The 14,531-nt window shown below is 29.1% G+C and overlaps 1 protein-coding gene across 3 annotated transcripts in view; it reads right to left on the bottom strand.

The window, feature by feature from the left end:
- Positions 1 to 14,531, bottom strand: part of LOC132933927 (filamin-A) — a 146,010-nt gene that overhangs the window by 118,312 nt on the left and 13,167 nt on the right. The gene's annotated exons all lie outside the window — the stretch shown is intronic.

Genomic DNA, 14,531 nt, shown 5'->3' with positions numbered 1-14,531 from the left:
AGCTGAATAATAGTCGGAGCCGTCACTCGACACGGCAGAAGGCAAAAGATCGAAAATGTAAGAAAAATAAAAAGTTGTTCAGCGCGGTGACCTGCAGCCGTCAATACGACCAATGTAAATTTTTTTAAAAAAAAAGCGATTTCAACTGCAAATACGCGTGGCCACACGCTATGCTAGCTGAATAATAATAATAATAATAATAATAATAATAATATGTTATCATTTTATTGTGTACCTATATAACTATACCGGCGCGCCGGCTACCTATACAACTGTAACATTATATTATTATAAAGTCGTGAGGCTGAAGGAATCCGACCTGAGGGCGACAACGTCTCTGCCTATATTATAATATTATGTGCACTCGATGCGACTACACATACGAGCTGAGGTATTGTCCGTCCGTAGATATACTGCAGCAGGATAACGGTTCAGAAGAACTTACACAGAACTAAAAATCACATTAGAATATACATATTCTCGACCAGTGGCGCAACCAGGGGGGTGGACTCCGGGTCTGGACCCCCCCCTTGGCACGTATAATAAAAAATTAATTTCATTTTCTCAATAAACTTGAATAAAAATTAAATTTATAAATATAAATTGATTTTTCGACTACATCAATTAAGTAGTGTTGTGGCTACACTGCTACAGTGCAATAACCAATAATTTAATACTATCATGTTTACATGTTATTTGTGACCTTAATAATTATTATCATGACCATGGTTCTAGACATAGAGTAAACTATGGTTCTTGATATCTGATTTATCAACCAGGTTACATGGATTAGCGGTTCTTAACATACACCGAGAAGTTCCAGTTACAGAAGATGAAGTAATTGAAATATTAGCTTCAATAAATCGCCGCTTAGATTTTTCATTGTAAAATTATGTCTTAAGAGGACGCTACCCATACATGCATGGGTAGCATCCTCTTAATTAGTTTAGTACTTATTTAATATTTAAAATAATAATAAAATTTAAAAAATGTATTGTTAATAAAAACATAAGAATATTGTTTATAAAAATTAAGATGGTTTATTTTGTCAGACCCCCCCCCATGAAAAATTCCTGGTTGCGCCACTGTTCTCGACCAAAATATAAACACATATTACATAGTATGTATTATAATATTAGACACCGCTGTAAAAACGTGCAAGTATTAAGCATCAAACATTCTGTCCAAATTATAGTACGTAGGTTATAATCATTTGTGCTTAATTTATTTTTAGCCTATATTAACGTAGAAAAATTAATTATTTATTAATTGATAATATTATTATGAACGGATAAACCAAGAAATCCCTGCAGAGCAACTGGTAGCCAGAAAACGAATTGTAAAACAATTTATTAAAAAAAAAAAAAAATGTTCAATGAAAATTCTTAATTGTACAGGTGGTAAATCGTTTTTGCGGACAAAAGGATGAAAAAAAGACCAATATTCTGTGTCAGTCTGCCAGTTTGGCCCACTGGGTGCCCATTTTTTATACTGTGGGCTCAAATGGCCCAAGTGGGAAGTTTTCCAAATGGGAAATATATATTTATATCAATTGTGAGTCACGACTCAGACATTTCAAATTATTTTTGAACTAATGACAAAGTCTGGTTTACTTAACACATTATGGATAGCATTCAAATACGTTTTTATACTTCCGTGAATCCCACGACACATGTTAAGTGTGAATAAATATTTTCAAAACTTCATATATTAAAAGCAAAACTTAAAGATCTTTGATAAGCCAACATTATCTGAAACTTTAACTAGTCAGTTGTGAAACAATACCATATGATTAAATTTATAAACAATGGTGCCATTAATGATCGCCAATGAACTAAAAACAACTGTTTTAATAATAATATATACTTAATTTAATTAAATTTATTTTGGTATATATTTTTTTACAATAATAGTTACTTCTATATTATATTTACCTATATGTGGAATGTGATATTATTATTATCATGTAAATAAATTGTAAACATTATACGTAAAAAACGTATTGTTTTGATGGAAAGTACTAAGGTATAATATCATGGCATTATTTTAGGGACAACGCCCATCTGCGGTATTCGGATGACATTAAAAGCCCGTTAAGCGCGTACCTGCAATAATATAATGCGAGGCTCCGTGGAGAAATAATCATTTAAAACTGATCGATATTCGTATGGTATTAATGTATAATGTCATATTATAGTATGTTATTTACTCATCATTGTCATAGTTATAATATAACGATGATTATTGGAACAGCTACTCCACTCGTCGGTTACACTATAGTAAAACGTATTAAAAATTTTATATTTTGAGCGCTCAGAGTCGTGTTTGTCCACAGCAATTACACAAGTGCACTTTTTTTCCTCCGCACAACTTTGCAAATATTATGACCATCTCGCCAATGGTTATTTTCGGAGTACTCTTCAAAATATATAGGTACCTCCTTTCGACAAAATAAATAATATTTTACTCTCGAACATAGTAGAAATCGGTTCAGCGAAATGGATGAATAATAATATTAATAACTAGCTGACACGGTAATGCCTTGCTATTGCTAAAAGATTTCTGTGATTATTCAACTCCTTTCGGGTGTAACACACTGTGACAGCAATGTCTTTTTAAGTGTAAATTATATTATATTTTAATTTAAATCTACAGTATCAAAAAAGAGCGGGTATGTGGATGTCACTCTGCTGTACAAGTGAGTCGATGTATAATGGATTGTATTAAACTTGAATTCAATGATAAAATATCATTATATAAGAAAAACGATTCTAAACGGAGACGGTTTATCAGTCTGGATTTTTTAAATTTGTTTTATTTATTATAGCCTTTAAGTTAAATTAATATTATAATATTATAATTTTTTATTCGTTGCTACGGTGATAAGCAAATCATTAGAGATTAAAATCCTATTTTAAGCGATTTTTCGTAATTTTTCCCGTGACATTAAATAACTATTGAGAAAATCGAAAAATGACCTTTCTAAAGTACCATCTTGATCCAATTTGCTAAAAGATAAGATACTATATTTTGAAATCAAAGAACTCATTCTGGTAGAAGTTTTGTATACAGAATATAAAAAAAAACACCATTGTATAAAAACTAGCTTCCTAGCTCCGCTCAGAATCTAAAATGCGAAAAATTGGTCCACCGAAACCATGGTTCGAATTATGTATACTAAAAAACACAGGTTTATAATTATTATTATTAAAATCAATAGCAACTTTTTATAAACAAAAAAAGTAAATCTCAAAATATTTTATATATTATAATATAATTTGTCATTGATGCTCCGCTCCCATTGGTCGTAGCGTGATATTATATAGCCTACCTATAGCCTTCCTCGATAAATGAACTATCCAACACAAAAATAATTTTTCAATTCGAACCCATATTTCCTGAGATTTTAACCAAACAAATAAACTCTTCAGCTCTATAATATTAATATAGATTACATAATATTGAATAATGTTTAATAAAATTAAACATTTAACTACGTATGCGGTTTCAAGTCATCAATAATAGTACTGCCATATTGGTAAACAGAACGGTCAAAAAACTGTTTTTAATCATCAACTCGAATATCAATATGATTAGATTAATATCATACGATGGCGTTGCCATAGGGTTCCAAACAAATTAATATTTTTACACCTTACCATACGATATTGAAAGTTTTAGATCGCAAATAAGCTAGGGACGTCTTATTTTACGTTTATAAAATCTCTCTCTATATGTATACATAGGTCTATATACATGTATAATATATGTATATTATGCTGGTGAACCACCAACAAACTGCGGTGAACCATAACGAAAATAAAAAAAATCGGGTTTCGTATTTCCTATGGTATCGCTGTTTCTTTCTCACTCTCTCTTCTCGCTCTCTCTCCGTCACGTCACCACTCTGCGATTATATTATGCCGGTACGGGTGGTCACGGGTTAATAGTTTTCAGGTAAAATACCTATGTATTATTATATACATTTTATTTTATTCGTTCATCGGCGTACACATCATACTCTATATATTTTGTATCTACCTATATAATAATATATTATATTATTATACTGTATTATTATCCTACAAGGGCGCGAGTATACCTACTGAACAACTCGACATTATAATACCTCCCACCTCAGCGCCTTACTTGTTTTGTAAATATTACATCAACGCGCTATCAAGAATTAAGATGACTATTATAATCTCGTATTTTCTAGTACACTTGGTTCTATATAACTAATGTCAGTTGGTGGTGTTGTTTTTTTTTACGACAAATAAATCGTCATGATTATAAGCCCGATTATAACCCGATTATAACCCGATACTATATTATTATATATTTATATTGTTCACCGATTAATAGGTAGGTATCGTAACAGCCATGATAACCACCATAGGTGACTTTATTTTAAATTTATTGAAAATGTGTCTATCACATTTCAGCACATCATTGGAACCCGAATAAATTCACAACTGTTTACAAATGTCTGTTTTTTGGTTTTGATATTATCATACTCAACAGTCCTAAATATTTAATTTTGTATCTTCTAGTGCGGTTACTAGTGTTAAATATATAAATCTTGTAAATCCCAAAATTTTGGAGTTTAAATAAAATATATTTAAATTATATGTTATCAAAATCGTATTTAAAAAGTATATTTTTATAAAATTTGTACTTCTTTTTTTTGCCGTTTAAAATACGAAAAACATGGTTTTACTAAAGCAGAATATATTATATTATAATGAACCAAATTTAGTTGATCCGTTCAAATTTAACTATATATACGAATAAGTACGAAAATATCTCAAGTTTCGTTTACTATTTTATCGTTTGTATATTTTGATTGCGTTCCAAAATATTTAACTCTTAGTCATACAATCATATGTTATACGAATTTGTATTAACAATGTAATATTTTACATAAATAAAATATTTATATACAATATACAGATATAAATAATATTACATTTTCGTTTTTTTCGTAACTTAAAAAATAATAGCTCTAAATATGATTTATGATAATGCACTATAAAATAAATAAGAGAATAAGAGAATAAATAAGAGAATTGTTATTTATCGTGGTTATTGTTATGATATAATATACTTATGTGTGTGTGTGTGTGTGCGTGTGGCACTGTGGGAGTAGTGCAGACATTGTACGAAAATAATTTGTTGTTCCGATATCGTATTGAAATGGTTTGCGAACAAAAACCGTAATCATATTTCAAAACGTGACGAAATACGATTGCACGTGTTACATAAAGACGGACGTTTATTTTGCGAGAAAAAGAATGTGAACAGTACAATATTATAACAACAGAGAGATTTACGAACCTACTTGGTGTAAGTATATATTTCATGCCTCTATACATATTATATGCCTCTGTAGGTATAGTAAACGCACGTAAAAATCAGTATCTCAATAAATTATCCACTGTACTCCTACTTTAGATTAAAACTTCAGAAAATAGTTTTCTGAAATGTAAAATAAGTCAATGGGAATAATGAACTGCAATTTCCGAAATCCATCGTAAAATATTAATATTGTTATAACATTAACAATTAACCTAAACTAAAAAAGTGTCTATTCGAGATGAAAAAAAACTCCAGCAAAGATTTATAAAGTCACGTTAACGCGGATCTCGTAAATCGAAATGGTACCGCATACTAGTGACTTGTCTGTTTTGATATATTAAATTAATATAATTATATTTTAATATTGTAGAACCGTAATAAAAGATTAAAGAAGCGTACTAGGCGTGCGAGTTGAAGTATAGTCGCTCGGCCACAGATTGTTTTATTCTCAAAATAATCCATCACTGTGGCCTATAATTTAATATTATTATACCTCCAATCTTTGAAATATTGTATTCATTGTGAGTAGTAGCTGACTTAAGTTTTAAATCGACTTACGATGATTGGATGAATTAAAAATCGAGACTCTCGAAGACCGAGGAACCGTGTTTGAAAATCCGAAGAATAAGCATATTATATAGATTGACGATTTGACACTCTTATGTATTATTATAATATATAATTCCACTTGTCGTTACTTCATATCTATACCTACTTACATACCTACGTTTGACGGATTTATGATTTATGAGGAAGTTCGGTACTCGTTTCACAATGTTATAAATTATAATCACCTGGTATTCGTGATCGAGTCTCGTGCGTATGAAATGGGACTCGAGTGTGTAATATTTATTATTCCACTGGGCTAAGGTTTTTGTAGTGACTCTAAAAAGTTCGATATCTTAGAAAACGCGTCGATATTGAATACAATAACTTTCGATTAAATTTATTATTGAGTTTTTACTATGCGATGACGTTTTAATAGTTTCTATTCTTATACGGTAATAGAAGGTATAATGACTATAAATATTATAAACTAGTTTAAAACGACAATAAAAAAATATGTATAAAATAGATAGTTGCGAGTAGGTTAGGTAGGTACATACTTGGGGAAAACAATTATATTTACTATAAACACAAATCGTTTATTTAATATTTATCGTTTCTGCTTTCACATATCCCTATTTTTCTTGAAAATGGTTTATCCAAAACCATATAGTAATTTTCTATTCAGAAACCTACCTATTCATTTTTGTTTCGGTTAAAATAATATAAATTTTGGAAGTCACTCGAGATTTAGCTATACGTCAAGTTAATGACTGTATTATTTTTCATCTTCTGCCACTATTTTGGCTAGTCGATTAATGGCGAAACGAAAACGGATTTTATCGCCGAAACAATAAGAAATAAAAACGAAAGTTTTACTATCGAGGAACCCAACTCGAATGTTTAAAATGAACACAAATAATCAATATTATTATCTTTCACCAATTAAAAATAATTGGCGACGAACATATTAATATAATAATATATTGTCACTGGCAAATATTATGTGCGTGTTATTACTGACGACCCCGACGCGACAGTGCGAATTCCGAATATGGTCAAATAAACTTTACAACGGTTGTTAAGAAATCCGTCACGTTCGCGGATGTCCAATATTGTGTGGTTAATAGCGAATTAAATAGAAATGGTCGGAAATACGCTATTAAATTCGTATACGTATTTGCGTTATATGAGTTTACGACTCTAGGGACGATGGTTGAATTAAACAATTCGAAAATTGATGACGATTATAATACGATTGTCGATTTAACAAGATTCGGTATTGCATAACTATCTATTACATATTAAACAGTACCTACCAACTTCATAATATAATATACAATATGTGATGCAGAGCCTATAGGTAATATTATGATGTTCATGGGTGCAAGAAAGCAAATATTACGGACTAAAACATTTTCCTCTGGGACTTGATATATATTATCAACAAAACACGAGACGAAAAAATAATGTTGAAGTGTTCAGGTCTTCAGGATTGGTAATTGAAGGTTAGACGTATAACATAATCCTAGGTATAAGTCCCCGATAAATTTGTCCCTCCTCCACCAACTATTTGCTCCAACCGCGATCGTATGCCTGTGTGTTCGTTTACTTAACTTCCAACAATTTACTACATAAGTATACGAGTTATAATAATTATACGCTAAATATCAATTTAATGTGAGTTAATTAAAAAAAAAAAATAACATGAAAGGCATTCAACACTAGACTGTTGGTCTAAATTGTTACGATATAATAATATTATTATTATGCTATTCCTATAATATACATACATATTTTATGATAATAATATATTTAGTTTGGCTTTTAATGTGTTGAGCTGTTAAATGTTCCTACCGAAAATATACTAAGTAAACCTATGTGAGCAGCAATATAATAATATTGTTATTTGTTTTTTTTTTTATTATAACGAAACATTTGTTTGAATGTTAAGACGATAATAATATCTTGGTATAACTATACTATTATGAGCGCATAATAGTTATTAAAATATACCATAAATATGACAATAATTTACCGCCATAGACGATCGTAAGTACTTATAAACCTACTACTAGTACATAATTATTATCATTAGATACAAATATACAACGATTCACAGTCAAGAAGGTGCATGAAAATCTTTTATGTCTTTTTTTAGATTTTGGTTATTTTTACATATAGTTTGGTTGTGTCATGTACCCAACAACAATAATATAGTTGCAAGTATAAAAATATTACTATGAGCAATACGTCATAATCTTAAGCTAATCGTATGACGTATAAATCATGAGATCACGCACGTTTTTTTTAAAGAAACTAGAAAAAGTGGCAATAACAAATTGCGCCCACCTACTCTGAGACGGGCTTGCAGGCACTGCAGCATAAACTATTTTTTTTAATCATTCAATAGTTGGCGACGTTTTATTTGGAATTCGGGTAAAAATATGATGAGCTAAAATTAGAAAATAAAAATACTTTATCATAATATTCGGCTGGCGAAAAAAAAATACGAACGATACTTATTCTGAAACAAACTTACAACAGCTGTGGTGCTTGTTATGTAAATGTCAAACAAGAGATGAGAATTTTAGGCGGCCGAAAAAAACAAATCAACAGCTCAAATTACGTGATATCCAGGTGATTATTTTAGCATTAAACACTCATTTTTTCAATAAGTATAAAAAAATGTACTTGGTTTTTACTATTTAGTCGTTAAAAACATATTAAATATATATATATATTTTAAAAATGCGTTTTATTTTTTTAATTCATTGTTTTAATTTTTTTAGTTTTTTGAATGACAACATACAATTTTAATTCCATATATTAGTATTTTGATACATAAAAACAGATATCATAGGGCAAAGTGGGACAGTGAGTGGTCCCATAATATTACGTGTATATTTTGAATTTTCACAAAGATAATATTTGTTAGAGGGGATGGTTAATTTACTGCCTCGTGGGTTTTAACACATTTACCTACGCCACTGCGTTCAAATGTTTATGAGTTATAAGTACTTAAAATTGAGATGAGTCGAGTAGAGTGGAGCGTGGTGGGTAAGGGGAGGAGCATCGTAAAAATTCCGGTTAAATTTGAAGTCTCAAGATGGATATACTTATTGTATTACAGGTACATAGAACTATCCAAATCAAGTATTAAAAAAATAAGTATAAAATATAAGTTGCTTAGAAGTACTTACAATTTAGAATAAAAAACTAAGATACACAATAATTACTATATAATCAGAAAGCTTAAATAGTTATTTTACATGTATGTATTGTATATTATACAATTTATATATCCATATATATTTTTTCAAGAGTTATAATATAATTGTATTATGCTAATATGCTACCTTAATTGAATATAATAATACACTTAATATAATATATAATAAACGTTATACATATACTGCCGCGATCAATGATTTTTCAATAATATCATTCAGGTGATCCGTTATGAAAATTTAACAGCTTCTATATGTACTAAGCGTTGTAGCACCACACTTTTACAAATAAAATAAAAATACCTACCTATAATAATAATAATATAATATAGTGGTTTATAAGGGTTTATTATGTTTAACTTGATAGCCAGAAACATAATATTTTTCTTAAAATTTTAGCTACATTGATGTAAATGGGTCAACCTGCAGTGCACTGATTACAGGTGCTATACATTATTTCATGTACGAAAAACAAAATAGTAGATAATAGTAATATTATTGTATGAACACTTCGGGCAATCGCGCCGCCGCCGCGCCGTCTCGGATCGTCAGATATCCGACCTGCACCTGCTGACTCTAAACGACGCGTACCCGCCTCCATAATAATAATAATAATAATAATAATAATAATAATATAATAAGATTCGCATCGTATTATAATAATATGAACATTGAACAGTTTAATAATAAATAATACGTATCACATGCATTTACCCTTACATACCCGGCAATCTGCAAAGAAGTGTAAATCGTATCGCAACCTACCTATACCTAGCTGACAATGCACGATTTCAAACATCGAAACGTTCTAAATGTGTACAACTATAATATTGTGATTTTATCTTTTTACATTTCAATGTTTTATAACAACGTGAGATTTGCATGCATAATGATAATATTAACGCTAGATACGATAAAAATAATAATATAGACATATAATATGCAGTATAGTATATTATATGGTGTATTATCGTATATGGAATTTTCATTTGAAAACCACGATAAGTATAAAATAATAATATTATAATAAAAACCATACTTACGGTGTATAATAATATAATAGCGTAAATGTAATATAAGACAGCGTGTGCCAAAGAAGTGGTAAAAATAAAAAATCTTCGAACGGCGACCTACACCACGCCGAATAATGTAAAGTAGGTATAAACGTATATACATAACATAAGATTCTAAAACATAATATTTATAACTTACGAAAATGCATAATATTTTCTACTGTTATATTTTGTATATTATTATTTATTACCGCGGCGTTTACGACGCGACATTCACTCCTGCAACGAACTTTACGAAAAAGGCAAATATTTATTTGCGATGTACCGCACAATATCAGTATTGCCGATAGGTACCTATCCTCCTTGAGTATCCGTCGTACACCTATACATGTATGCAGAGGACATCGCAAGTGGCGAGGAACTGTATTTTATACAACCCAAACATAATATCGATGTTTGTGCACTGAGTGGTTTGTATTTTATGACATCGTAAAATATCGTAAAAACTAAACAAACTTGGTGTAAACTACCTACGTATGTGTTCTACAAAAACCATCATAATATAATATTATAACAAGTGATATAGGTACGATACCGGAGGTTTACAAGCTAAATTTTAATAGCTGTTCGTTATCGATTTGTTTTCTCAAAATGTTTTAGAGTGCTTTATGATATAGGTACCACCCACTATATGACTTTGGCAAAACTTCGAGGGTAAAATCGATCATGTATATAGAAGAATTTGTACCTATACCTATCTAATAAAATGCATTTTCAGTGTAAACATGTCAAACCTTACAGAAACACGCCCTAGCTGCTTTACATTTAACATTCAATCGTTTTATATTTTTATACATAAAACATTTAGAGCACATTTAGAGTCCCTATTGTGCCCGTCCGTCCGTTAGTTACCAGTACATTCATACGATTGTCGATATTAAGATGAATACTTATATTAAAGTATTGAAAAAAATACTACCAAAATATTAATGATACAAAATTCTTTTTAAATTGTATTTGAAAATATAGTTTATTGCTTTGTATTGAAATAAGTTTAGAAATTTAGCATGCTTGCAGAGAGAACTTTTCTAACTTTTTATATTTTATCAGCCCTGCAAGTATACGCAAATACTATATAAAGTAACAAAACTGAACAATATATAAGCGACACATATTATTTTGATCGTTAATTATTCTAGTGTGTCACTATACGTTTTTTTTAAGGCTTAAAATATATGGTTCCTTTATCATATTGTTCAGAACGGTTTTTTAGAAAACAAAACAATCACCATCTATTTTTGTGTTTTTATATGAACTTGGAAGTAATACTACTGCTCAGAATACCAGAATACTTTTCAAAAAAATGTCAAAGTACGTATGACGAATATTAAACGAATAATTGTCTAGTAAACGGTAAGTTGTGACTAGGTTTACTAGGTAGCTACCTATAAGATAGTTTAGACGAGCGGAGCACAACTGCAGAATATTCCACACGGTCGCTTCACGCGTCTTATGTAAACTTATTAAATACTTGTAAAATAAAAAAAAACTCTAATAATTCAGCAATCGTTATTAAAATACTGTATACGTCGACATTTAAAACAAAACAAAAAAGTTTTTCATCGAGGTATAAAATCACATTGAATAGAATAGGTATAATAATATATATAATATATATAATATTATATATTATATAACAATTTACTCACCTCGTCATCAAAATAAAAAAACCTAATAAGGCAATAAAAGAGGTAAAAAATAAGATTTTTTATTACGAGTTCTTTATACTATATTATGTTCATATTAAAACACAAATTAATATGACTGTGATAACCATTGTTTTGAGTTCACAAAATCACGCCCTGTATAAACCCACGCACTTATTATGATTGTGAACCAGGAAAGACATATTGCACCGCGTTGTAGAGTGATGTATAAATAATATGTATTATAAAGGTACCTACATAATAATGTGTGTTCCTACTATGGTTTGTTTAAAAAAATAATATTTAAACTTTTGATTAAAACAATAAACACGTTAATGCGTATTTAAAAGTATTGCAAATAAAAGAACGCTGTCGAATTTGGTCGATAGATTTAAAAAGCATAATTGTTAATTGTTAATATATATAAATATAAAACAAAGATGGGTAGTTTTAACAGAGTTAAACATTTTAAGTTAACATTGAACACCACTGATTTGTAAAACGCCCTTAATATGACCTGCATAATCTAAAAGTAATTCGTCGGGCTGATGGCTGACATATTACATTAATATTATTATGCCAAAACCTCGTACCAGATAGATTTTTAGAAAAAAATATTAAGCGAATTCGAAAAAAATAGGTGGTATGGTTAGTGTACTCATTAACATTAAACAACGTGTGTCTACTAATATATATAGATACTGGTTCACAAACAAATATATACGTGTATTCACTTATGTTATTAATTAGAGCAAGGACTTTCGTAGACATTTGCATATTTTCTGGTCAACGGTATATTGTATATTATTGTGCTGGATAAGCACGCACAAAATACGATTCATATAACAAACGTTGTGAATGAAAATTTTAATTGCTTATTTTTGCATATTTGTTTAGTATTTATCAGGTTAGACGTGTCTCGTAATTTATTTGAGGAAATTTTCAAATTTAAATTGTTTACCTATACTGATATTCGAATATTTTTTTAAAAATAAATTGTGTATTTTGATAGATATATTATCTACTTTATATTTTGCGATCGTGGATTATTGAGAAGGCAGAAAACAATATTATCTACGTAATAAATAAACAAAGAACAACAAAAAGTATGATTTTAAATGTTTTACTCAAGTTCTTATTGATCAAGAAAACATAACATTCCAAAGTCAAAATAATTTCCTAAAGTTTTTTGGTAAAATAGTTTGAATAATATATAAAAATAAACTATTTGCTCTATAGTCGATGGAATTTTTTGTGTATATTTGTAACTTTATTGCACAGGTACAAAATTCATTGCTCTATAATTTATTTCAATTAAATATAAAAAGTCCATTATACCACCTAGTTAAACAGTTGGTGCAATAATTGTCAAAATACAAGTAAATTGTTTTTTTTTTTCAAATTCACGTATAATTTAAATATATTACACACTGAAAAGACACCAAATATCAAGTGTAAAGTATTATAGGGATAACACAAAAAAAACCTCAACCCATTTTTAAGGAGTGCAGCCACTTAATGTCAATCTTGTATTGATTTTTCTATTTTATTAAATTTGTATATATTATAATATATAAATACTTATATTCAACTATATAATTAGGCACTGATAAGACCTCGATACTGTTTATGTTTGATAATAGCCGTGGGAAGTTACGGGGATTGTGAGAATTTTTTGACAAGACCGTTTGTAATAAGTGCTTACATGGTATTAGCATATTAGTAAATAATATATTTTAGATTTTGAACGGTCCAAATTTGTATTGGTTATAGAATGTGTTTTTTTTTTTAGTATGTTCTTTTGAAACAGTAAAAATGCTTCAATCTTCGGCTTCGAGGATGTTTTTTTCGAGAAATTTGATACTTAAAATGCCCCATACTTTTCATAACAATCGAGAAAAACAAAAGAAAAATACTGGAAAACGGTAATATTTACGAAACCCAACATTTTGACAAATTCATATTTTATACTAGCATTTTCTAGGCATGATCATTTTTTTTTTTTATATACATTTCAATTAAATTTTTTTTCGAAATTGGATACTGTAACAATAAATAATGATATTGATTTTAATTGTTAATTGTTGTAAATAAAAAAAATTAACCGTAGACTTGATAAGTTTTTTGGCAATGCACAATAATAATATCGAATTTCATGTTATGACTTTAAAATGAAAAGTGCGTTTATTTTATATATTCTATTTTTATACAGGTAGATTAGTTTTCTAGGTATAATCAATATCTCCGAACTTTTGACAAAAATTGTTATCGCGTTTGAATCGAAGTCCACGCAAATAATTACACGCTATAATAATATCTATATACACTATACAGAGTACAAATGTCAGACTTTGAGTAAATAATTCAGAATTATTCTGATCAATATACCTACCTACTTACACTTATTTAAAAGAGGGTCGTTGGTCTAAATTGAACTTGTTACGATATATTATTATTTCGCTATATACACATACAACCATTTATAATATTAAAATAATACTGTCTACATTGAGTTTGTACGTGCCAGGCTGTAATGTCAATAGCTTGCTGTTAAATGTATAATAATATTAATATGTGATCAGCAATTTAACTATTTTGTTTGTTATAATATTACGATGAAAAATTTGTTTGAATGTTAACTTTCTTAGTATAACTGTTATGAGTGCATACGATATTGA

Source organism: Metopolophium dirhodum, chromosome 1 (genome assembly GCF_019925205.1).
Source record: "Metopolophium dirhodum isolate CAU chromosome 1, ASM1992520v1, whole genome shotgun sequence".
NCBI lineage: Eukaryota > Metazoa > Arthropoda > Insecta > Hemiptera > Aphididae > Metopolophium > Metopolophium dirhodum.
The sequence above is the reverse complement of the archived record's forward strand: the minus strand, read 5'-3'. Positions and strand labels throughout refer to the sequence as shown.